This window comes from Plecotus auritus (assembly GCF_963455305.1).
Source record: "Plecotus auritus genome assembly, chromosome: X".
NCBI classification, from domain to species: Eukaryota; Metazoa; Chordata; class Mammalia; order Chiroptera; family Vespertilionidae; genus Plecotus; species Plecotus auritus.
The window spans coordinates 60105210-60128691 of NC_137784.1; the positions used below are offsets into that span (position 1 = coordinate 60105210).

The 23482-nt window shown below is 42.4% G+C and overlaps 1 pseudogene across 1 annotated transcript; it reads right to left on the reverse strand.

Moving 5' to 3' along the window:
• Nucleotides 1–1319: 1319 nt before the first annotated feature.
• On the reverse strand, nucleotides 1320–14681 carry LOC308240140 (peroxisome assembly protein 26-like; annotated as a pseudogene). Its single transcript has 6 exons — nucleotides 14638–14681; nucleotides 14107–14381; nucleotides 12545–12685; nucleotides 11579–11874; nucleotides 9781–9924; nucleotides 1320–1402 (listed from the first exon to the last, which is right to left on the reverse strand). The product of its transcript is annotated as a peroxisome assembly protein 26-like (transcript).
• Between the last annotated feature and the right edge of the window lie 8801 nt (nucleotides 14682–23482).

Below are 23482 nucleotides of genomic sequence, written 5' to 3' on the forward strand. Positions count from 1 at the left end.
TGTGAAGTTTACTTACTTTACCAATGTTTCTAAACAGAAGTTGTTGACTTGCAATTCTTGAAAATCAATGCACAAAAAACTAAAAGCACCTCCTTTATTCTTGGCATCAGCACTGACAGAGTTCCTGGCAGAGGATGGTTTGCTTGGCCAGCTCCTGCTGGAAAACCTTGCATAATCTTGATGGCACAGTAGTATTTTACATTTACTTGCACAGAAACAAATAAGATTCTTGTGGCCAGTGACAGAAAATGCTGAAATATTTCAGGTACTCAAATTCTGAGGCCCCATATCTCCTCCCCCTAACAAGGAATAAAATTGTTCACTGCCTGCAAAACCCATGTCTCCCTTCTCCCCAGCCCTCTATGTACATCCCTTCCAGCTCCCTTGATTACCCAGTTCCATTTTCAGATCATCAACCTCTAAGGCTGCCCTACTTTTCAAGGCCACAACAAGCAGAAAAACATCTGCATTATACAAATAATAAATTATAATTAGAAAAGGATATAGAAAGGGGGAAACCAGCAAGTGTCTACCAGAAAGCAAGGATTCAGGCAGAACTGGTGAAAAAGCCATTAGACAAAGCACAAAAATACTACTGCATGGCAGGGAAAGGGCTTGACAAGAGGGAAAGAGATGGCAGCAATACAGGAGCTGCCCACCGACTGCCTGGAAAACTGAGCTGAAGCCCAAGAAGCACCAAGCAAGATCACTTTACTCAGTGAGAAGAGCAAAGCAGACTCATTTTGTTTTTAGTAATCACCTGGGTGGTTCTGAAAGTCATGCCCTGGTCTGAATAGAGATTGGGCCCAGGCTGTTTCGAGTCCATTGCAAAACCATGGAAATTGTGTACAGATAAACAACCAGGCCAGATCCATGAAGAGGAGCATAAGAGAGAAAAGAAGAGGCCCTCTCAGGTGGCACTCTGTCTAACTAAAGGTCGGGTCCAAGGGTAAGATGTTCAAGGGCTTCATTCACACCATGACTAAAAAATCAACCCCTTGCCTTTGCCAAGAAGATGGAATGTTTCGTAGACACACTCTCCATTCCCAAACTCCTCCTTAACAAGGCATCTCTGGGTATAAGAGGGAACTGTTCTGGAGGACATGTGCCCTCTGGCCCCACTTTGTTTCCATATGACCTGACACCAGCCAAGACAGTTCATGTGATTGGATTAGCTCTTCCTAGAATTAAGCTGGCCCCACTCCCATAGGGGCCCAGCCAGCAACAGGAAACTGGTGCCATGGATGAGTTATTCTGCTGTGGGGAGTAGAGAGGCTGAGGTGAATGGGAAAGACCACTCAGTCACGGATGCAGAGCTACTAGAGAGAAGAAAACATAGCCTCCCAGATCCAATGGAAGAGCTGAGCCAGCTTGCAGAGGAAGGGCAGGGAAGAAGGAGATGCTGCAGGGAAAAGAATATTATTGTCAATGTACCTTCCTTCACTCCCCTCCTTTTCACTTAGTCCCATTTCCCATCCCTCAGGAACTCAACCAACTTGGGAACATAAGGATTCTTTTGGAAGCATATTTTGATGCTTAATGTTATTTCCTCAACAATAAAGAATTACACTTTCTCTAGGACATATTCTCTGAAATATACTTTCTTCACTTGGATTACAATGATCTTAAATTTTCTGAGAAAAAGATTCAAATATATTATGGTTTACCTTTTTTGATATACAAAAAACTGCTAATGTGACTGCTTCTGGTGAGTTGAATTTGGAAAGAGACTTTTTACTACAATTCATTTCTATATCTTTTAAATTTGGAGCCATGTGACAATATTACCTATTTTTATCATACTAAATATACTGAAATTAAAGCAAAATTCACCTCTTTGGACGTAAAGCTGGGTTGGTTAGTTTTTCATTATTTGAAATCCTGATTTGTTTTTAATTTTTTAAATTTATTTTAGAGAGAAGAAGGGAGAGAGAGAGAGAGAGAGAGAGAGAGAGAGAGAGAGAGAGAGAAACCTTGATGTGAGAAAGAAACATTCATCAGTTGCCTCCTGATCGTGCCTGGGATTGAACCCTCAACCTGGGTATGTATCCTGACCAACAATCAAACCTGCCACTTTTCAGTATACAGAACAATGCTCGAACCAACTGAGCCACATCATCCAGGGCTGAATTCCTGATTTTTTAACTGATTTTTTTTTCTTTCTTAAAAAGGAAAACGTTATTTTTTAAGAAAGCTATTGACAGACTACCTTCTGTATATCCTTTCTATGTAGGTCAAATTGCAGCCCATTCATGAGTCCTCCTTTCCATAACACCACCACTATAATGAGTCATGACTACCACTGAAGGTCAGGACCATCAGCCAGGGCACTTCTGAAGAAGTCTGAGAAGCTTTACGAACAGCAAGCTCAAATGGCCTCTTGCCATCTGCACTTAGGAGAACAGGGTTTATGAAATGAAAGGGCTTAAAAAACCATAAAAATTTTCCTAAATTTTTATCAAGTCTCTGGAACAATGGAGAAAGTCAGAGGATAGTGTCTGCCATGACGAAGTAACTGCTTGAGATAACTGGGGAGGGGGTAGAAGCAGGATACAGTGGGTCAATAAAGATAAATTTTTAAAAAGTCAGAGGATAGATATGAATGAATACAAACTATCTTATCTTACCTGAGGCTAACTAGTGATTCTTTCCCAAAGCATACAGAGCTATTCAGAGGGAATTCCTGCTCAGTGTTCAGCAAAGGGGTGAAAAAGACAACTTTGAGCAATACAAAAAAAAAAGGTCACTGAATTAGAGAAAGGGAAATGGGGGAAATGGAAACCTAAAGATTAAATAAAAAACTGGCAGTTTGAAAGACAAATTGTGTGTGTGATCCTGGGCTAGTCACTTTTCTCTGTGGTTCTCAAGTTCCTCAATCTTAAAAGAAAGAAAAAAGAAGTAAAGGACTGGAATAAGGGTTTCCAGTTTTTCCTCCAGTTTTGAAAGTTATATAATTGTATTCTAAGTCTAAATTCATGAGAAGAGTAGAGATTAGACATAATATTACAAATAAACTATAATGAAAACATTCCAAAAAATTCAAACACTTGGAAGCTGAATAGCATGCTATTAAACAATGATTTGGTGATCAATGAGATCAAAGAAGAAATTAAAAACATCCTGGAGACTAATGACAATAAAAACACAACAATGCAATTGCTATGGGACACAATGAAAGCAGTCCTGAGAGGGAAGTTTATAGCTCTACAGGCCTACCTCAAAAAACAAGAAAAAAATGGTAATAAATGATCTAACTCAAAAACTCAAAGAATTAGAAAGAGAGCAACAAGAAAAGCCCACAGTGAGCAGAAGGAAGGAGATAATAAAGATCAGAGCAGAAATGAATGACATAGAGACCAAAAAAAACAATACAAAAGATCAACAAAACCAAGAGCTGGTTCTTCGAAAGGGTAAACAAGATTGATGAACGTCTAGCCAGGCTCACAAAGAAGCAAAGAGAGAGGACCCAAATAAACAAAATCAGAAATGAACGAGGTGAAATAACAACAGACCCCACAGAAATACAAAGGATTGTTAAAAAAAATTACTATGAACAACTCTATTCTAACAAACTACACAACCTGGAGAAAATGGACACATTCCTAGAAAAATACAACCTTCCAAAACTCACTCAGAAAGATTCTAAAAATCTCAATAGGCTGATAACTATGGAAGAAATTGAAGCAGTCATAAAAATGCTTCCAGCAAACAAAAGCCCGGGGCCAGACTGCTTCACAGGGGAGTTTTACCAAACATACAAGGAAGAACTAAAACCTATCCTCATCAGACTATTCCAGAAAATTCAAGAGTAAGGAACACGTCCAAGCTCCTTCTATGAAGCCAGCATCATGCTAATACCAAAACCAGATAAAAATAACAGAATGAAAGAGAATTACAGGCTAATATCCCTCATGAACATAGATGCCAATATCTTCAACAAAATTCTAGCAAATCGAATCCAGCAGTACATCAGAAAGATCATACACCATGACCAAGTAGGATTTATCCGGGGGATGCAAGGATGGTACAATATTCGCAAATCAATAAACGTGATACATCACATAAACAAATTGAGAGATAAAAACCACATAGTCATACCAATTGATGCAGAAAAAGCATTTGACAAAATCCAACACCCTTTCTTGATAAAAACTCTCAGCAAGGTGGGAATAGAAGGATCATACCTGAACATAATAAAAGCCATATATGACAAACCCACAGCCAACATCATACTCAATGGGCAAAAACTAAAACCATTTCCCCAAAGAACAAGAACAAGACAGGGATGCCAACTCTCACCACTCCTGTTCAAAATAGTGCTGGAAGAACTAGCCATTGCGCTCAGACAAGAAGAAGAAAAAAAAAGCATCCAAATTGGAAAAGAAGAAGTAAAACTGTCCTTAATTGCAGATGACATGATACTGTACATAGAAAACCCTAAAGACTCCATCAAAAAATTACTAGACTTAGGGCTAACCGGTTTGGCTCAGTGGATAGAGTGTCGACCTGCGGACTTAAGGGTCCCGGGTTCGATTCCGGTCAAGGGCATGTACCTTGGTTGTGGGCACATACCCAGTGGGGAGTGTGCAGGAGGCAACTGATCGATGTTTCTCTCTCAACGATGTTTCCAACTCTCTATCCCTCTCCCTTCCTCTCTGTAAAGAATCAATAAAATATATTTTTTAAAAATATTTTTAAAAAATGACTAGACTTAATAAATGAATTCGGCAATGTAGCAGGATACAAAATTAACGCCAAGAAATCTATGGCATTTCTATATACCAATAATGAACTTACAGAAAGAGAGACTAAAAAAGCAATCCCATTTACCATCGCACCAAAAAAGTAAGATACCTACGAATACACTTAACTAAGGAGGTAAAAGACCTATACCTGGAAAACTACACGACACTGAAAAAAGAGATAGAGGAAGATGTAAACAGATGGAAGAACATACCATGTTCATGGATTGGTAGAATCAACAACATCAAAACATCTATACTACCCATAGCTATCTATAAATTCAATGCATTTCCCATTAAAATACCAATGACATATTTCACAGACCTAAAATGAACTTTCCAAAAATTTATCTGGAATAAAAAAAGACCCTGAATAGCTACAGCAATCCTGAGAAAGAAGAACAAAGCAGGTGGGATCTGAATACCACATATCAAGCTGTATTACAAAGCCACTGTTCTTAAAACAGCCTGGTACTGGCACAAGAACAGACATATAGATCAATGGAATAGAACATAGAACCCAGAATTGACCCCAATCACTATGCTCAATTAATATTTGACAAAGGAGGCATGAACATACAATGGAGTAAAGACAGTCTCTTCAACAAATGGTCTTGGGAAAATTGGACAGACACATGCAAAAAAATGAAGCTAGATCACCAACTTACACCATACACAAAAATAAACTCAAAATGGATAAAGGACTTAAACATAAGACGGGAAACCATAAAAATACTAGAGGAATCCACGGGCAGAAAAATCTCAGACATATGCCAAAGGAATTTCTTCACTGATACTGCTCCTAGGGCAATGGAAACTAAATAGAAAATAAACAAATGGGACATCAAAATAAAAAGCTTTTGCACAGCAAAGGAAACCATCAATAAAACAACAAGAAGGCCCACTGCATGGGAGAACATATTTGCCAATGATATCAAAGATAAGGGTTTAATCTCCAACATTTACAGAGAACTCATACAACTTAACAAAAAGAAGATAAACAACCCAATCCAAAAATGGGCAAGTGATCTTAATAGACATTTTTCAAAAGAAGACAGAAGGAAGGCCAAGAGACATATGAAAACCTGCTCTAAGTCACTAATCATCAGAGAGATGCAAATCAAAACAACAATGTGGTACCATCTTACACCTGTCAGAAGGGCTATCATCAACAAATGAACAAACAACAAGTGTTGGCGAGGATGCGGAGAAAAAGGAACTCTTTTGCACTTCTGGTGGGAATGCAGAATGGTGCAGCCACTGTGGAAAACAATATGGAGTTTCCTCAAAAAACTAAAATTGGAACTCCCATTTGACCCAGTGATCCCATTTCTTGGAATATATCCCAAGAAACTAGAAACACTAATCAGAAAGGATATATGCACCCCTATGTTCATAGCAGCACAATTCACCATAGGTAAGATTTGGAAACAGCCTAAATGCCCATCAGCAGATGAGTGGATTAAAAACCTGTGGCATATCTACACAATGGAATACTACGCTGCGATAAAAAAGAAGGAGTTCCTACCATTTGCAACAACATGGATGGAGATGGAGAGTATTATGTTAAGTGAAATAAGCCAGGCAGAGAAAGATAAATATCACATGATCTCACTCATTTGTGGAATATAATGAATGGCATAGACTGATGAACAAGAACAGATCCAGAGACTGAGAAACGTCGATCAGCACGTCATACCTCAGGGAAAGTAGGGGAGGGTGGGGGTAAGGTGGAGAGATCAACCAAGAGACTTGTGTGCATGCATATGAGCCTAATCAATGGACACAGACAACAAGGGGGTGGGGCATAAGTGGGGTGTGGGTGGTTTGGGGGGAATAAGGACACATATGTAAAAAAAATTATAATAAAAATAAAATATTAAACCTAATCCATACTAGTGGTCACCATAACCTTAAGAGAAATTGTTTCATGTGACAAAGATTTTTAAATGAAACTCTCTGTAGCCAGAAAATTATTTTGGAAGGAAACAAAGAGAAGTTTCCCTCAAAATTCCTAAGATTTGTAATTGAAAGTCAATATATTTGGCCTCTTGAACTAAAGTAAGTAATTTGTGTTTTTGCCTCCATGACAAAGTTTATATAAAGTTACAAAAAGAAATTGACAGCCATGGCCTAGAGAAAAGAATATCCTTACATGATATTATTCTACAATGTCATTATAATTTTAGATATTTTACAACAGCATATTGTACAATTATCCCAAACAAACTTACAAACTAATTCTTTGAATGTTTGGCAGCAATTTAAAAAAAAGGACATGAAAGAATTTAATCCCTTTCAGAAGGAATTAAGGCACTGGGAAGGCACTTGAGCATTCTATATTGGCCCCTCTTGCCTTTTGTGCCAAGAGGGACCCTCTTCTCACAATCCAATTGCCCTCAGCTGTTGCCTGAGCTTTCTGTTCATGCCGAAATTGAAGCCTCGTGGTGGCTGGTACCATGGATCTGTCTCTCGCCCAATCGTGTGAGCTGGGCCCTCCTGGAGAAGAAACCTGAGTTCCCCGAGATACGTGATTAGTGCTGGGCGCCCCCCAGGAGGCCAGGGCATCCCAAGGCAGGTGCTGGGCATGGAGGCCAAGGGGGCATAGGCTACCAAGGAGACAGAACTGAACCTCACATCACCCTGCTTGGCCCCAGAGGATGACTGGTTATCCAGAGACGGGTAAGATTCCTCAGGGAAGGAACAACCTAAAATAGGCACAGTCACAGAGGGGCCATCAGGAGAGAACTTGGGGATCAACAGAGGTGGGGCACAGACCCTCACCCCCCCAATCTTGCATGGGCCTGAACCCTCACCCCGTCTGAGGGAGGTCTCCTGCCCCCATGGCTGCTTTGCTTCCCACACCCAGCTCAGATCGGGACACAGGTGACAGACAGTGACTTGGCCCAGCTCAGATTGGGACCCAGGTAACAGACAGAGACTTGGCCGACAGCAGCTGCCCTATATCTAAATCTAGCCTAGCACCAGGAATGCTCAGGGCCTACTCAAGAATGCAAATAATCATTTCCACTAATATTTACGGGGTAAACTAAGAGTGTTGGTAGAGTATTAAATTTGACAGTAAAATAATAATCAAGTTTTCAGATTAATTTCAATAAGCTAATTGAAATAAGTGAATATTCAAGAAAATTTAATTGTACTGGGCAAAAAGCTGTTCCTAATGTGGTAACTAAAATTTCTATTGGTAGTTCATCTCATGGTAAAATTCCTGAACATGCAAAGAACCTAAAGCAGTCATATTTTTGTGCAAAAAATGAAAATTTAAAGTTATCAAGACTGCATTATAAAATTTACAAAAGCCTCCATTAATCAAAAAAGGGGGAATAGTAGGGTAATATCATGTAAGGAAAAACATCCTATAACTAAATTACATCTAGAAAACTTTTATTTTACAAAATTAGTTTTCATTTGTAATGCTAACAGCAAGACACCCATGAAAAACACACATGGTGTCTAAATAAGACAAAGGAAAATCATTTGGGCAAAAATAAAAAGAATCCCAAATCAATTATATAGAAAAGATTCCTTTATTAACTTTTGGTTGAGAATATGTTTGTATATTTTCAGAAAACAACTCCAAGACCACGTGGATTCCTGCAACAGAGAGGAATTGACAGGTCTGCTCCAACCACAAAGACAAGAGGAGAAACAGTCCAGAGATGGAAGACGCTGACGACGCCTTGCCACGCTAGCAGTCAGCAGCTGTGCGTCGCAGCAGGTTGCCTAGGACCAAACCAGAGAGGGTCGGACCTGCATTGCCACCATGTGCCCACCATCCAGATATCATTGCTGACATGTACACTTAAGGAACTGTTGGACATTGAAATTGGGACTCAAACATTTTTTGTTATTATATGTTTATTTCTAGTCTGCAGAGGCAAGATTTTTTAAAGGAAAGAAATGGGGGAAAATAGATACAGAGGCAAAGAAGCATTGAACAGACTGTCAAACTACAGCGGGAAGGTAGGGGAGGTTGTGGGGGGGGGCTGTAAGAGATCAACCGAAGGACTTGTATGCATGCATATAAGCATAACCAATGGATACAAGACACTGGGGGGTGGGGGGCACGGGCAGGTAAAGGCATGTACTGGGGGGTAGGGGAAGCCGGGGGGAGGTCAATGGAAAAACAAAAAAGGAGACATATGTACTACTATTTATAATACTTTAAACAATAAAAAAGGGAAAAAAAAAGATCAATTCAATGTTCTTAATAAAAAAAATAAAAATAAAAAAAATAAAAAATAAAAGCGTGAACTCCTATCCTTTGGCCCAGTGCTTACATGTCTGAGGAATTAATCCTCAGGAAATAACCAAGGTTGTTCCCAAATAGTACTTAGGGAGCTCAAGTCTGCTTTACAGCACTGCAGAAAACAGAATACGAAATAATCAAAATGTTCTGCAATGGGGAGTTGTTAAAATCAATTATGGGACTTTTTGTAAATTGGAATATTATTTAGCCATTTAAGGCCATGTTTCAAAAAATACTTATCATATGCAAAATTTACTTATATCCATATATGTCTATACATAGAAAAAACGCTGAAAGTATAACCATTATAATAGCAGACTTACAGGTGGTTTGTTCTCTTCTTTAAATTTTTCCTATTTTCCACATTTCTAAAATGTATAAGTATTTCATTTACAATTTAATATGTTTTAAATTAACACAGTTTTTTAAACATATGATAAGGAAGATTTTTTTTAACTCTAAGGTTCTATTCAGAGTTCAATCCTGCAGAAAGTACATGATAAAGTAGATGATAATGACTCAAACTCAATGTTCAAGAGTCAGCAGGGTAGACTTTTTCCAGACTGCTCTCATAGACCACAGCACTAGTCTCTCTTAGGTGGGCTGGGGCAGCTCTTGTTCAGGTCCAGCAATTCCTCCTTATAGAAGAGACTCAAAGAAATGGCACAGGAGGTACCTCCATCCCCAAGAGGGCTCCCACAGGCCCAGCACTTGTCAACTGTCCCTTTTCCAGGAAGGGTAGAAGGAGAGGTAGGCTTCATCACTCACCTGGATCAAACCTCACCACCAAGAGTCAGAGAATCAAGGTGGCCAAGAGGCTCTTTCTGAAGGTCAGGGAAACAAAGTGGCTCACTGCAGAGTCCCAAAGCCAGCGAAGCAACATCAGTAGTGACAGAAACTTGTGGGAGGAGTCTGGTCAGGGAGACAGAGCATAACTGTAAGGTAAGTCACAGGAATCAGATTCCCTAAATCTGAGCTTTGAGCTTGATTATAAGAGTTGAACAAAAGGTAATTTCATAACTCATGTAATTCATAAAGTGGTTCTAAAGGAGATTCTGAAGCTCCAATAATGTTTTAAGGACTATATCACCAGACTATCATTTCCTTAGGGGAAGACTTTGACAGACCACATCTACTCAGCTAGGAAAATCTGGCATATTTGGTGTTTTTCTAAATATCCTATTTTATAACATTGTTTATATTTTAGCCTAAGATATATGCATAGAGTTCACAGAACAATAGGTCTTGATTATCACAATAATGCAGGAAAATGAAGGGCACTTACCACACATAGTGAAGAATTCAAAGGTCCTGGATTATGAATATAAACATGAACACTACCAACCCAAGAACAAGTGATGCCCAGTCCTGATAGAACACTCTGAATTTGCCATCAAACCCCTTTCTGCCCCCTCCTCCCCATGGGTGGAGGGGCAGAGGGCTTGGGGGGCCATAGGTAATCCCTGAAGCCAACATGTCCTGTTTGCAAAAAAGTGATCCTGTCTCAGCAGGTTCATGCTCTTTAGTGTGAGTGCACGCGCGCGCACACACACGCATACACAACAACAACACTTAAGACAACAGTATTACAGTCTCCTACAGCTGAAGGGCTCTTGTGGTAGGAAAAAAGGGACTCAACCTATTCTATATAGTATGACCAATACATTACAAACCACCAAGAGGGGGGAGGGGGGACTGAAATTCATGATAAAGAACTATTTCCTTACAGAACTACCATTGATAAAATGAGCTGCTTTAGAAGATAGTGAATTTCTGCACTTAAATGTATTTATGTACAGTCTAGAAGTCTAGATCACTCAAGGAAAAGGAAATGAAAAGGATTAAAGAACCAGGGGAAGGGTCTGGAGTAGAGGAACCTTTAAGTCCCTTTGTAACAAATCAACACCCAAACCCACCCCTTTGCGGGTTCCCCTTGTATGATGCTAGCCAGGTGTGTGGTGTTGAGTCCTGAAGTGGTTTCTCTACAGAAGCCAGTTTATAAATCTGCACTCCAATGTGCAGAGGTGGGCTGTCCACGAAGCGGGTGGACATAAATCACTGGAAAAGACACCCAAGAGGTCTGGTGAGTGAGGCAGATGGGAGATTGAGCAGAGGCACCCAAACTGAAGATAAGTAATTTTTACCTCATAAGTCAAGTTACCAAGTTATCATGTTAGTTTCTCATTATCTTTTGGCTATCCCCAAGCATACATCAGCTGTGTCTACATTTGGACTGGCATTTAAAGGAATAACATCCTACCTAGCCCAGCATAGTACAGGCAAGAGATATAATGAGAGGACCCCAAGGAGATGGTGACTTTTAGGAGAAAAGAATCAAGGTCCTGATACCCAGCAACACATTCCCATATGAAGATTTTCTTTCCACTACCAACTTCAGCGTGTCTGGATTTTCTAAGCAACTCAACCCGTTTCCAATTCTGTGATTTGGTAGTTACTCATAGAAAGAATCGCTCCCAAGCTCCCAGGAATGTCATGATGGACCCCAAGGTCCAGAGGAAAGCCCACAACTACACTTTAAAGAAGCCTCAGAAGGATAATATCCTACCTTCCTGGTTTAGCTTCTGGTACTCCTCAGAGTCAGAGTGTTCATGTTTTTGCTGTTGCCTTGCTATGCTGATGACCTGGAGTACATCCAGCCGCTGTTCCTCACTGAAGGCTGCAGAGCCCACCACTAGCTCCTCAGCCTCCGACAAGCAGCCCAGAGGCAGTAGCACCTGCTGCAGGTAAAGTTCTGCCAAGGCTCTGTATTCTGGAAGGCCCTGATTGTCTGGGTCTTGGATCCAGGCACTGGCAGCTTCCAGCATGGCTCTAGGCTCTTGCATTTTGCTGTATAAAAGAACACTGCAGCCCAAAATAATCCAATCCCCCCCCACCAAAAAAAAAAATCAGTCAGCCAAAACCGGTTTGGCTCAGTGGATAGAGCGTCAGCCTGCGGACTGAAGGGTCCCAGGTTCGATTCCGGTCAAGGGCGTGTAACTTGGTTGCGGGCACATCCCCAGTGGGAGGTGTGCAGGAGGCAGCTGGTCGATGTTTCTCTCTCATCGATGTTTCTGACTATCTATCACTCTTCCTTCCTCTCGGTAAAAAATCAATAAAATATATTAAAAAAAAAAAATCAGTCAGTGTTCCACAGTTGGTTCATTTCTCATAAGCACTATACTCTTATCCAACTCCTCCCCTGTGTCCTCCAGCCCTTCCTTATGGAATGCTGACATTGAAAGAATTAGGAATTCCTAGAAAGTAGCAAAAAGTTCTCTTCCACTATGACACTCCACTCTGTCATCCCATTTTACATCTCCTATTCCCAGTATCCTCTATTCTTCCTCTTTGCTTTGACCCACTCCTAAATCCCTCCTTCCTCATCCTTTAGTGCTGTTTTGAGGTCTAAAAAAAATCATATTTGGAGGAAAATAGTAGGGAATGTGGAAGAGGAGATATTAGGCACTGATTCAGAAGAGAATAAAAGTCTTTATTTCTGGAATGATCCAATGAGTCAGTAACAAGGACCTACCACAGCTCCAGGACTCTGGGGGGTAGCTTTTCAGGGATCTGGTAATACTGAAGAACCCAGGAAATAACTTCCCACCACCTATCCATTTCTGCCAGGGCCTGGATCCCCACAACACACAGGGAGCATTTCACCTCTAAGGAACTGTCAGCAGAAAAACCAACTCAGGTTTAGAAGTGGTCGCCCTCCATTTACATTCACACCTCCACCCTGGGACTGTTCTTCCCCACCTTCCAATTTAGCAGCCATCACTTCCATCCTCCCCATTAGTATTCAAAGTGTCCTCACAATTACAATTGGTCTAATGGGCCCCAATGTAGAGAAAACCGCCCATTCTCCAAGAAATTAAAAGTTTCTATAAACCTCCTAGAGGCAAATCAACTCTTGCCCAATATCTTTTTTTAAAAAAATATATTTTTATTGATTTCAGAGAGGAAGGAAGAGGGAGAGAGAGATAGAAACATCAATGATGAAAGAGAATCGTTGATTGGCTGCCTCCTGCATGCCCCCCCACTGGGGATGAGCCCACAACCCAGGCATGTGCCCTTGATCGGAATCAAACCTGGGCCCCTTCAGTCCACAGGCCGATGCTCTATCCACCAAGCCAAACCGGCTAGGGCAGTGGTCAGCAAACTGCGGCTCGCGAACCACATGCGGCTCTTTGGCCCCTTGAGTGTGGCTCTTCCAGAAAATACCACAGCCTGGGCGAGTCTATTTTGAAGAAGTGGCGTTAGAAGAAGTTTAAGTTTAAAAAATTTGGCTCTCAAAAGAAATTTCAATCCTTGTACTGTTGATATTTGGCTCTGTTGACTAATGAGTTTGCCGACAACTGGCTAGGGCTTGCCCAACATCTTTGTATGCAGGTGTACTTTCCCCTTTGTATGCCAGAAAAAGAAAAGTACACCTGCAACACAGGTGTGTGGGTAGAAAGAGAGCTGGAACTAACAGTTTATGTGAAGAAATGGGCATGGAGCCTGAGTGTGGGAATCCACTGGCCTTAGTGCCAGCCAATGAGGTACCTCCAGGCACCAGGAATCACAGTCTTCAGCGTTTACTGTAACAAGCCCCCATACAACCCCTAAAATCACAACCAGGGCTCCTCAGCTTTGACTATTCTACCCACCACCTAATGTGTGATCTAATCCAATTTTACAACCCACAGAGAAATGATGTCCTCAAGTTCCAGAAGAGGTTAGCAGCATTAGAAAAGGCAGTGGAGGGCAAGGTTTTTCTCTAGGTTGATTCTTTAATCCAGCTCTTCAGCAGGACCAGAACCCTATTCCCACTCATCAGCCAAGACCAGACGTGAACAACTTAGGGATGGGGAGTGTACCTAGGAAAGGACTGAGCCTACTTATGGAAATAATTTAATGCAATACACATTCTATCTTCCCATCATACCATCACATTGGAGCAGGGAGCAAAGAATTGGCTAAGCTCTGTTCAGGGGCTGTTTTCTCCTCTGTAGAATGGGCACATCAGCCTGTTAGAGGCTTCCTGTGTACATTCTGGGAATGACAGGTTCCCGAAATGCTGGTCCCTCCCCAGGCAAGCCCCACACGTACGTGCCCACAGGCCCGTCAGCCAGGGCGTGGTTGCTCAGGCTCTGGCCTGCTCGCTCGCAGGTGTGCAGCGCCTTCCGGAAGTCCAGGTGCACCACTAAGTGATTGGCCGCCTCCTCCAGTAGAGCCTCTGCTGCCATTTCGCAGCCCCATTTCGGTCCCCCTAAGTGGGGCTGCAGCTGTCGACGGGTCACTCTTCATAGCAGCCTGGTTCGAGGCCTGTCTCTACAGACGTCCACGTGGCCCCTCTTCGGGGCTCCAGGAGAGCCCTCTTCGGCCTGGAAGAAGTGGGCAGTCCTCACAGCCTTGTCCACAACCCTTCACGAGGCCGAGTCCTGGACAAGGAAAAGAAAGGGGCTATATTCTAAGGCTAAAGCTAGGCTCGCCCGGCACCTGGGGAACCAGTTTACATCGATGTGCAGAACAGCTACATGCCTCAAGTACCTGGCCTAGCTTCTCTGTCCCCACAACGGATGCACCTAAGCCCTGGGAGAATGCGAGTGTATACTACTTCCGAAGAACAGAGCCACTCACCCAAGGAATAAACAATCTTTCCTGTTCTCCCGGCTCTGCAGCATGGTTTTGGCGGCGCGCGGGACTTAGGGAGTTGTAGTTTTCCGGCCCTCGGCTCTGTAATGCAGATGGGCAGATTCGGACTACAACCACCAGCATGCCTGCCACGCGCCCCAAAACTGGCTCTGTCCCAGGAGAAAACAAACTGACAGCAGTACTTTGAGGCCAGGAATATCAAAGGTGAGGTTATGTTCAGAGATGAGTTGGCCCCCTTACTAACCAGACCTAGAAGAGGCCAGACATAAGAAATTCCGGTAAGGAAATGGAGCTAATGCACTCTTCTGAGCATCTGTAGGGATAGCAATTAGGGCTGACCAGGAAAGGCACTGAAAGGAAACAACAGCTTGTACCGCCTTCCCAGGCCCAGCTCACATTTATCCAGTACTTGAGTGCCTGGCACTATGCTAAGCGCTTTGCGTGCAATCTTATTTAGTTCTTCCCTCAGAACAACGGTTATCTCTACTTTTCAGGAGATGAAATTGGAGCTTATTTAAATAATTTGCTCAAGTTACACAATTAGTGACAAAAATAGTGTCAACCCACGGCTCTTTTGGCTCAAAGGCACATATTTAAGCACTGCAGGATGAATAAATCGATGCTTTCTATTTAGGGAATTCACGTTCATCACACAAGCAAGTTTGTACAAAGCTTGAGCCTTCATTGTGTCACATAAAATAAGAGATACTGTGTGTAATGCAATCCTCCTATCTAAAAAAGAGGGAATTTGCTAATTAACCATCACTCCATCACAAAGATGGCTGCACCCACAGCTGAGGCCAAGTTCCCATAAGGAGCCTTAACAAGCAATCAGCAGGGACCTGAGGCTACACCCTCCCCCGCCCCTGTGGGGCTTGACAGGGGACCTCAAGGTACACCCCCAGTGCTGGGTCAGGGGAACTCAGGCCGTGCCCCCTGCCCAGGGGGTACCTGAGTCTGCACCCCCCTGCCAATGGTGCTTGACAGGGGACGTGAGGCTGTTCCCCCCTCCTGGTGCCAGGCTGGGGGACCTGAGGCTGCACCCCCCCCCCCGCCTGGCGGGGCTTGACGGGGGACCTCAGGCCATGCCCCCCACCCAGTGGGGCTTGTCAGGGGATCTCAGGCCATGTCCCACACCTAGCGGGGCTTGACGGGGGACCTCAAGGCACGCCCCCCACCCCGGTCTGGGCTGGGGGACCTCAGGCCATGCCCCCCATCCTGGCACCGGGCCAGGTAACCTGAGGCTACATTCCCTGCCTGGCAGGGCTTGACAAGGGAGGGAGTAGCCAGGTCTGGATATATCCCAATGAGGGGGTGGGGGGCTGGCCAGGTCTGGGTCTCACGTGATTTTGAGGTGCATGTGGGTGGGCGGGGACTTGACTCTGGGTCCCATGGTATGCCCCAGATTCTGACAGGAGGAAGGTTTTCATATACATTTAACTAATTTTCTTTCATCTCTGACACTTCTATTATAGAGAAAGGGCAAATAGCAATATTAAATTATTTCCTCTAATTAATCCCCTTTTAATGTGCACGAATTTCATGCACCAGGACATTAGTTTATAATCAAATTCCAGAGCAGAGCAAGTATTCAATAAATTATAGCTATAATAATTATTATTAAACAATTTTACACAGATATGTAAAATCACATTTATTTATATTCTGTACTTCACTCAAACTTTGCCCTGCCTCCAAACTTCATAAGCCCTCTCTGCTTTAATTTCTCCCCAGTTTCTTACCTTTTGAACTCTCTCCAGACTTCTCTGGAATTCTTTTGAAACAGGAATTTTAGAGGAATATAGGCAGGCTTAGGGAATTTTTAGAATTGGGGTCCATGGAAAAAATCATAGGGCTACAGATTGGGAGAAGATAATCTCCATAACACAAGGAAGCCAGCTGCAGTTTACATTTCCATAAGACAAGGGAGCTGGAATTAGCCAAAAAGGTCTATATTTACAAAATAAAGAAGAAGGAAGAAAAGAACAATGAGGAAGGAGGGCATCACATGTCCCATGTGGTTGAACTTTTGAGTTCAGAAGTTGCTATAGTGACCAAATAAAAAAGGGATAGTGGCCAATCAGAGGGGATATCAGGACACAGGATCCACAGCCTTTATAAACTGTGGAAGAAGGGACGGGGTGGGACCCTTTTCCCCTCCCCACGTGGGAGTCCATTCTGTGGGACTCTTTCCCTCTCTCCACGTGGGAGTCTGTACTTGTTCTTCAATAAATCTCCACCTTTGCTATACTACCCTCTGTCCGTCGATTCATTCTTTGACTCCAGTGGACATAGAATCTGGGTTCCAATCCAAAAATTCCCTATCACTTTCCTTCCCTAGTGATTAGACAGGCCCATTTGCTGGGCTTTCAGTTCTCTATAGAAAGCTCTCATGAAAAACAGAGGCAGAAACATCAAATCCATCAGATTCTAAGGAGAGAGAAGTAAGCACCCTATAACTGTTGTAGTGTAACCCCCATCTTACAAAGGACGCCTCAAAAAGTCAAATTATGGAGTCATTTATTAAAAGCCGGCTGCATACGAGGGAGCAAAAGGGCTCCAGACCTCGCAGCCCCGAACAGCTTGCCACATCTGGCTTATATTGGCAGAATATCACAAAGGTATTGATTACATCATTGGGTCTGGAATGAGGAACCTGTTTCGCGAAAAAGCATTTTTACAGAAGCAGAATTTGAGCAACTTAGTTATCTAAAGTATTTACGAATCACTGAATCAACAGAAACGCATTATCTGGGACCACCTGGACAAGTTAGAATAATTGTGCTGTCCAGATTCCGGGACCACTGAGTCAACCGAAATTCAGTTATCTGTAGCTACTGAAACAATTTAGGATCACTATCTGTCCTGGATCCCAGAGGAATGTGCTTCGATGACCAGTGAGATCACAATCAATGGGATATTCAAACTGCCATCAAGGGAGTATTCAATCATACATAAGTTCAGAAAATCAAAATAACTTTTAAATGAGTACAGAACCCAAAACAGCAAGGTTAAAATATTAAACAGCAATTTTTACCCAAGTATGGTTGCTACCATACTTCATGACCATGTAAGATGATGAAGTTAGGACTGAATTTATTTCATCTACTGGGTGCTAGGCTCTATTCTAAGAACTGAGGATCCTTCAGTGAACAAATGAGACAAAAATGTCTGACTTTGTGGAGCGTACATATAGTGAAAGGAAACAAAAAACAAGCAAGTAAAAATATACAGTAGTATGTCAGATGATAATTGAAAGATCAGTCAGGAGCCAAAAACCAGGTATTATAGGCTTTATTAGAGGAAAGAGACCTGCCGGGCTGTCTCGCAAGGGGAGAGCAGCAACCTGTGCAGAGGTGAGCACTCCTTTCGAGGGGAGGAATGGGGGCTTAGGGTACTCGGCGCATGCTGATTGGTGGCTTAATGCAGGGGTCCTCAAACTACGGCCTGTGGGCCACATGCGGCCCGCTGAGGACATTTATCCGGCCCGCCAGGTGCCGCTGCCTGTCCTGCTTAGCAGCCGACTCGTCCCGGGCCTGCAGTGCGCATAGGAATTTGTTCATAGTTTTTTTTTTAAAACTGTAGTCCGGCCCTCCAACTGTCTGAGGGACAGTGAACTGGCCCCTGTTTAAAAAGTTTGAGGACCCTGGCTTAATGTATGGTCCATATAAGGTACATAGTTAGGCACTCAGATACTTAGGGACAAGGGCTTAGGGTATTTGGCAGGTGCTGGTTGGTGGTTCAATGTATAGTCCATATAAGGTACATGGTTAGGCACTCAGGTATTTCCAGGCTGCAGGTTATGTCATACTCCGCCCACCAGTTGGGGAAAGGGAGGAGGATCTATCATTCCAGGCTTTTGGTAGTAGTAAAAAAAAATTTGAGAGTCCTGGCAAGTTCAGGGGGCAAAGGTCCATCTTCTGTAGCTGCTTCCGGCTGAGAGGGGGTGTCGTCAGGAGCATCTACCCAGGGTCTCAAAGATTCTGGTGATATAGATGTCCCTGTTCAGAGTTCAAGGCCAGATAGATCTCTTCCACCTTCTGGTTGGCAAACACCTGCATTCTGTTCTGCAAAAAATCAGTGAAGCAGTGCATGAGACAAGGGCCAAAGAGCAAAATTAAAAGAATAAATACCAGTGGGCCTAATAGTGGGAGGAGCCATAGGGTAAGTGAGCCAAATATGGCATACCCCCCCCCCTTCTAGCCGGTTACGTCATCTTTGGTCAATCCTGTCCTGGAGGGATTTAATGTGATCTTTGACAATTCCTGATTCATTTACAAAGTAGCAGCATTCTTCTCCAAGAAAGACACAGGTACCCCCTTTTTCTGCTGTCAAGAGATCTAAAGCACACCAATTTTGTAGGGCTACCGCTGCTAAGGAGTCTACCTGCCTCTAAAGGGATTCAAGGGAATTGCTAATGATGGAGATATCTTCTGAAAATTCAGCAATTTGTGGTAGAAATGAACAGAGGAGGAAATGCCTCCTACTCCTATCTCTACTGCAGTGAGGACTCCCGTACCCACTAAGAGGGGAACAAGGGCTGCCCTTTTGTGGCAAGGTCTGAGAAGACCAAGAGAGTATTCGAGTTCTCACTCTTTTCTTTTTTTTTTTTTTTTTTTTATGCGGCGCGTGTCGGGGCCTGGATTTCACCTCCCCACATTGAGTGGACAGTGAGCTGAGGCCCCCGGTGGCTCTGGGCACCAAATCTCACCCACGGTCACGGCCAAGGCCACAGGTGATTTTCAACCAACGCCGATCTCACTCTTTTCTGATAGAAATATTGGGGGTTAGGAAGACAAAGGCAGAGTGAGTGTGACAGGTCCTGGGGAACACAGGTGTAGGCTGTAGTCCCACAGAGGAGAAAAATACCCGGTGGAGGGCAGGCTAAGGGAGGGGGTAAATTTATAGATTGTGCACAGTAATAAGGTATAGGGGTAGCTGAGGTAGTGATTTCAGAGGTATTTGTTAAACAGGTAGTGTTTTCCGTATTAAATAGAGAGATGTTGTATAGGGTGTGTTGAGGTTTGGTAGAGTTAAGTTAATAGTCCTGAAGTATGGTAGCAATTATCGCAGGTAGAGACTGCAGTTTTTAATCTTAACTTAACCTGCTATTTGGCTTCTGTATTCATTTGCTTGCTAAAATAATAGAAGAGTTATTTTGATTTTCTGAACTTATGTATGATTGAATACTCCCTTGATGGCGGTTTGAATATCCATTGATTGTGATCTCACTGGTTACTGAAGCATTCTTCTGGGAACCAGGACAGCTCAATTATCCCAAATTGTCTCAGTGGCTACAGATAACTGAGTTTCGGTTGACTCAGTGGTCCTAGAATCAGAACAGCACAATTATCCTAAATTGTCTCAGTAGCTACAGATAGTGCATTCCTGTTGACTCAGTGATTCCAGAATCTGGACAGCACAATTCGATTCTAAATTGCCCCGGTGGTCCCAGATAATGTGTTTCTGTTGATTCAGTGATTCGTAGATACTTTAGATAACTAAGTTGCTCAATTTCGCTTCTGTAAAAATGCTTTTCACAAAACAGGTTCCTCATTCCATACCCAAAGATGTAATCAATACTTTTGTGATATTCTGCCAATATAAGCCAGATGTGGCGAGCTGTTCAGGGCTGCGAGGTCTGGAGCACTTTTGCCTTTTGTTGGCCGCCAGCTTTTAATAAATGACTCCATAATTCGACTTCTTGAGGCATCCTTTGTGAGATTCAGGGTACAATACAACAGTCCAATAGGTTGGGATTGGAGTAGCTATGATAAGAGTTCGAGCCAGTGACAGACAAATCCAGCAGGATGTAGAGAAGGAGGGATTGATGTTAGAGAGTAGATGGAAGGTTGTGTTGATGAGGGTGGATAAAGGAGTAGGCCCAGAGTTCATGGGGTGAGAAAGAATGTCCTTTAATGGGGAAGGGATAGGTCGGGGATAATTATAGGTTTTGATAAAGACAATTATACCCCCGGGATCCCTGCCTCCTCCATTTATTCTAATTCCTGCTGGCTGAGCCTGGTTCCAGAGTGGGTCTGCTGGGTTTGATATGGTAAAGCTGACAGGATTACATGTAAGAGGATCACAGTCCAGAGGAGGTCTGAGGTTTACTAGTGGGCTATGTAAAGCACCAGAGTGGTAGTGAGAACACTGCCAATATGGACAGTAGAACTCCCCTACATTGTCACAGTCCCCCTTCTGGTGGTATTTCATACATAGATATTTGTGGTTGGTGGCGAAGCTCCAATGCCACCCACCGCAGCTAGACCACCACGGGGCCATGACCACACAGGCATCGAAATAGAGAGTGACACTAGAGGATTTCCCATCCCAGACAGTGGAATTGATGACTCCCTCATCATCCCAAGTCCGTTTCACCTGAAAAGACCAAAAATCTTCATTGGTGCATTTATTGTTAGCTGCCTGTAGGAGGATTATGGTGAGGAGACAAGACATATAAAAAGGAATTCGAAAACCTGAGCTTCTTCCGGAATAAAAAGTTGGAATGGGATGTGGACCTGCATCTATTTTTTGAAGTTTGCAGCATATGTCGGGGGCTGATTGGGATATAAAATGGGTGTTTAGAAGAAGGGCTCCCTCTGGGGAAGTGGGGTCTAAGGTGGTAAATTTCTATAGAGGAGAACAGGGGACATAGATGTCATGGCACCAAATGTTAGGTCGCTGAAGGAGGAATGCACAAGGCCAGAGTGGTGAGGGATTACAAATTTATTCAATCATCCACATACCAGGTGGCTGAGCCTGGGTGGCTCCAGCACCCAGTGAGGGGAGTCAGCGGCTTTTAAAGGACTTTTTGTAGGATTTTTCTGGGTGGAGACTTCTTTATGCATACCCTGAAGGAAGAGAATGGAATGTGGTCACCGCTAGTGAAAAGTGGTCTTCAGCAAAAGGAATGTCCATAGTGAAATGTCCTGAAAAGCCAATTCCTGGGGGAAGGTTATCAACTCAATTGCTCCATCAAGCCTAACATTTAGGAATAAACTTAACCAAGGAAGTAAGAGACCTGTTCTCAGAAAACTACCGGAGGATGAAAAGAGAGATAGAAAATATATAAGCAAGTGGAAGAATATATACCATGTTCATGAATTGGTAGAATTAACATCATTAAAATATCCATACTATGCAAAGCAATCTATAGATTCAATGCAATCCCTATTAAAATACCAATGGCATATTTCACAGATCTAGACAAACACTCCAAAAATTTATATGGAACCAAAAAAGATCCTGAATAGCAGCAGCAAGCTTGAGAAAGAAAAGCAAACTTGGAGGGATCACAATACTGGATATCAAGTTATACTACAAAACCACTGTAATCAAAACAGCCTGGTACTGGCACAAGAACAGGCACATAGATCAATGGAACAGAATAGAGAACCCAGATCAACCAAAGAATTTGTATGCATGCTTATAAGCTTAACCAATGGACACAGACAACAGGCGAATGAGGGCATGAGTGGGGGGGTGGGAGGGAAATGGGGGGATAAGGACACATATGTAATACCTTAATCAATAACTAAATTAAAAAAAAAAAAGAACGGAGAACCCAGAAATTGACCCAAACCATTATGCTCAGTTAATATTTGATAATGGAGGCAAAAGCATACAATGGACTCAAGACAGTCTCTTCAATAAATGGTGTTGGGAAAATTGGACAGGTATATGTAAAAAAAAAAAAAAAAAAAGAAAGAAAGAAACTAGACCACCAACTTATATTATACACAAAATAAATTCAAAATAGATAAAAGACTTAAATGTAAGTTGTAAAACCATAAAATCCTGGAAGAAAACTTAGGCAGCATAATATCAGACATCTCATATAGCAGAATTTTCACATATAATTGCCTAGGGGAAGAAAAACAAAGGAAAAATAAACAAATAGGACTATATCAAACTAAAAAGTTTCTGTACAACAAAGAAAACCAGCATCAAAATGCAAAGGGAACCCACTGTATGGGAGAATATTTTTGGCAATGATACATCTGATAAAGGGTTAATTTCCAAAATATATAAAGTACTCATACAACTCAACAAAAGAGACAATCCAATTTAAAAAGGGCAGAAGACCTGAATAGGCACTTCTCCAAAGAAGACATAAAGATGGCTAAAACACATATGAAAAATGTCAACATCACTAATCATCAGAGAGATGCAAATTAAAATGACAATGAGGTACCACCTCACACCTGCCAGAATGGCTACCATCAATAAGTCAACAAACAACAAGTGCTGGCAAGGATCTGAAGTAAAAGGAACCCTTTTACACTATTGGTGGGAATGCAGACTATGCAAAGCAGTATAGGGGTTCCTAAAAAAAAATGGGACTGCCATTTGACCCAGTGACCCCAGTTCTAGACATATATCCTAAGAATCCTGAAACACCAACCAGAAAGAATATATGCATCCCTATGTTCATAAGAGCATTATTTACAATAGCTAAGAGTTGGAAACAGCCTAAGTGCCCATCAGCAGACAAGTGGATAAAAATACTGTGGTACATTTTCACCATAGAATACTATGCAGCAGGAAAAAAGAAGGATCTCTTACCCTTGAGACAGCATAGAGGTACCTGGAGAGTATTATGCTAAGTGAAATAAGCCATTTAGAGAAATACAAGTATCACATTATCTCACTTATATGTGGAATATAATGAACAAAATAAACTGATGAACAAAATAGACCTAGAGACATTGAAGCGTGCAACAGACTGATGTATTTCAGAGGGAAACGGGCTGAGGGCAAGAGATTAACCAAAAAACCTATATTCATATATGTATAACCTATGGACACAGACGATAGTGTGGTGAAG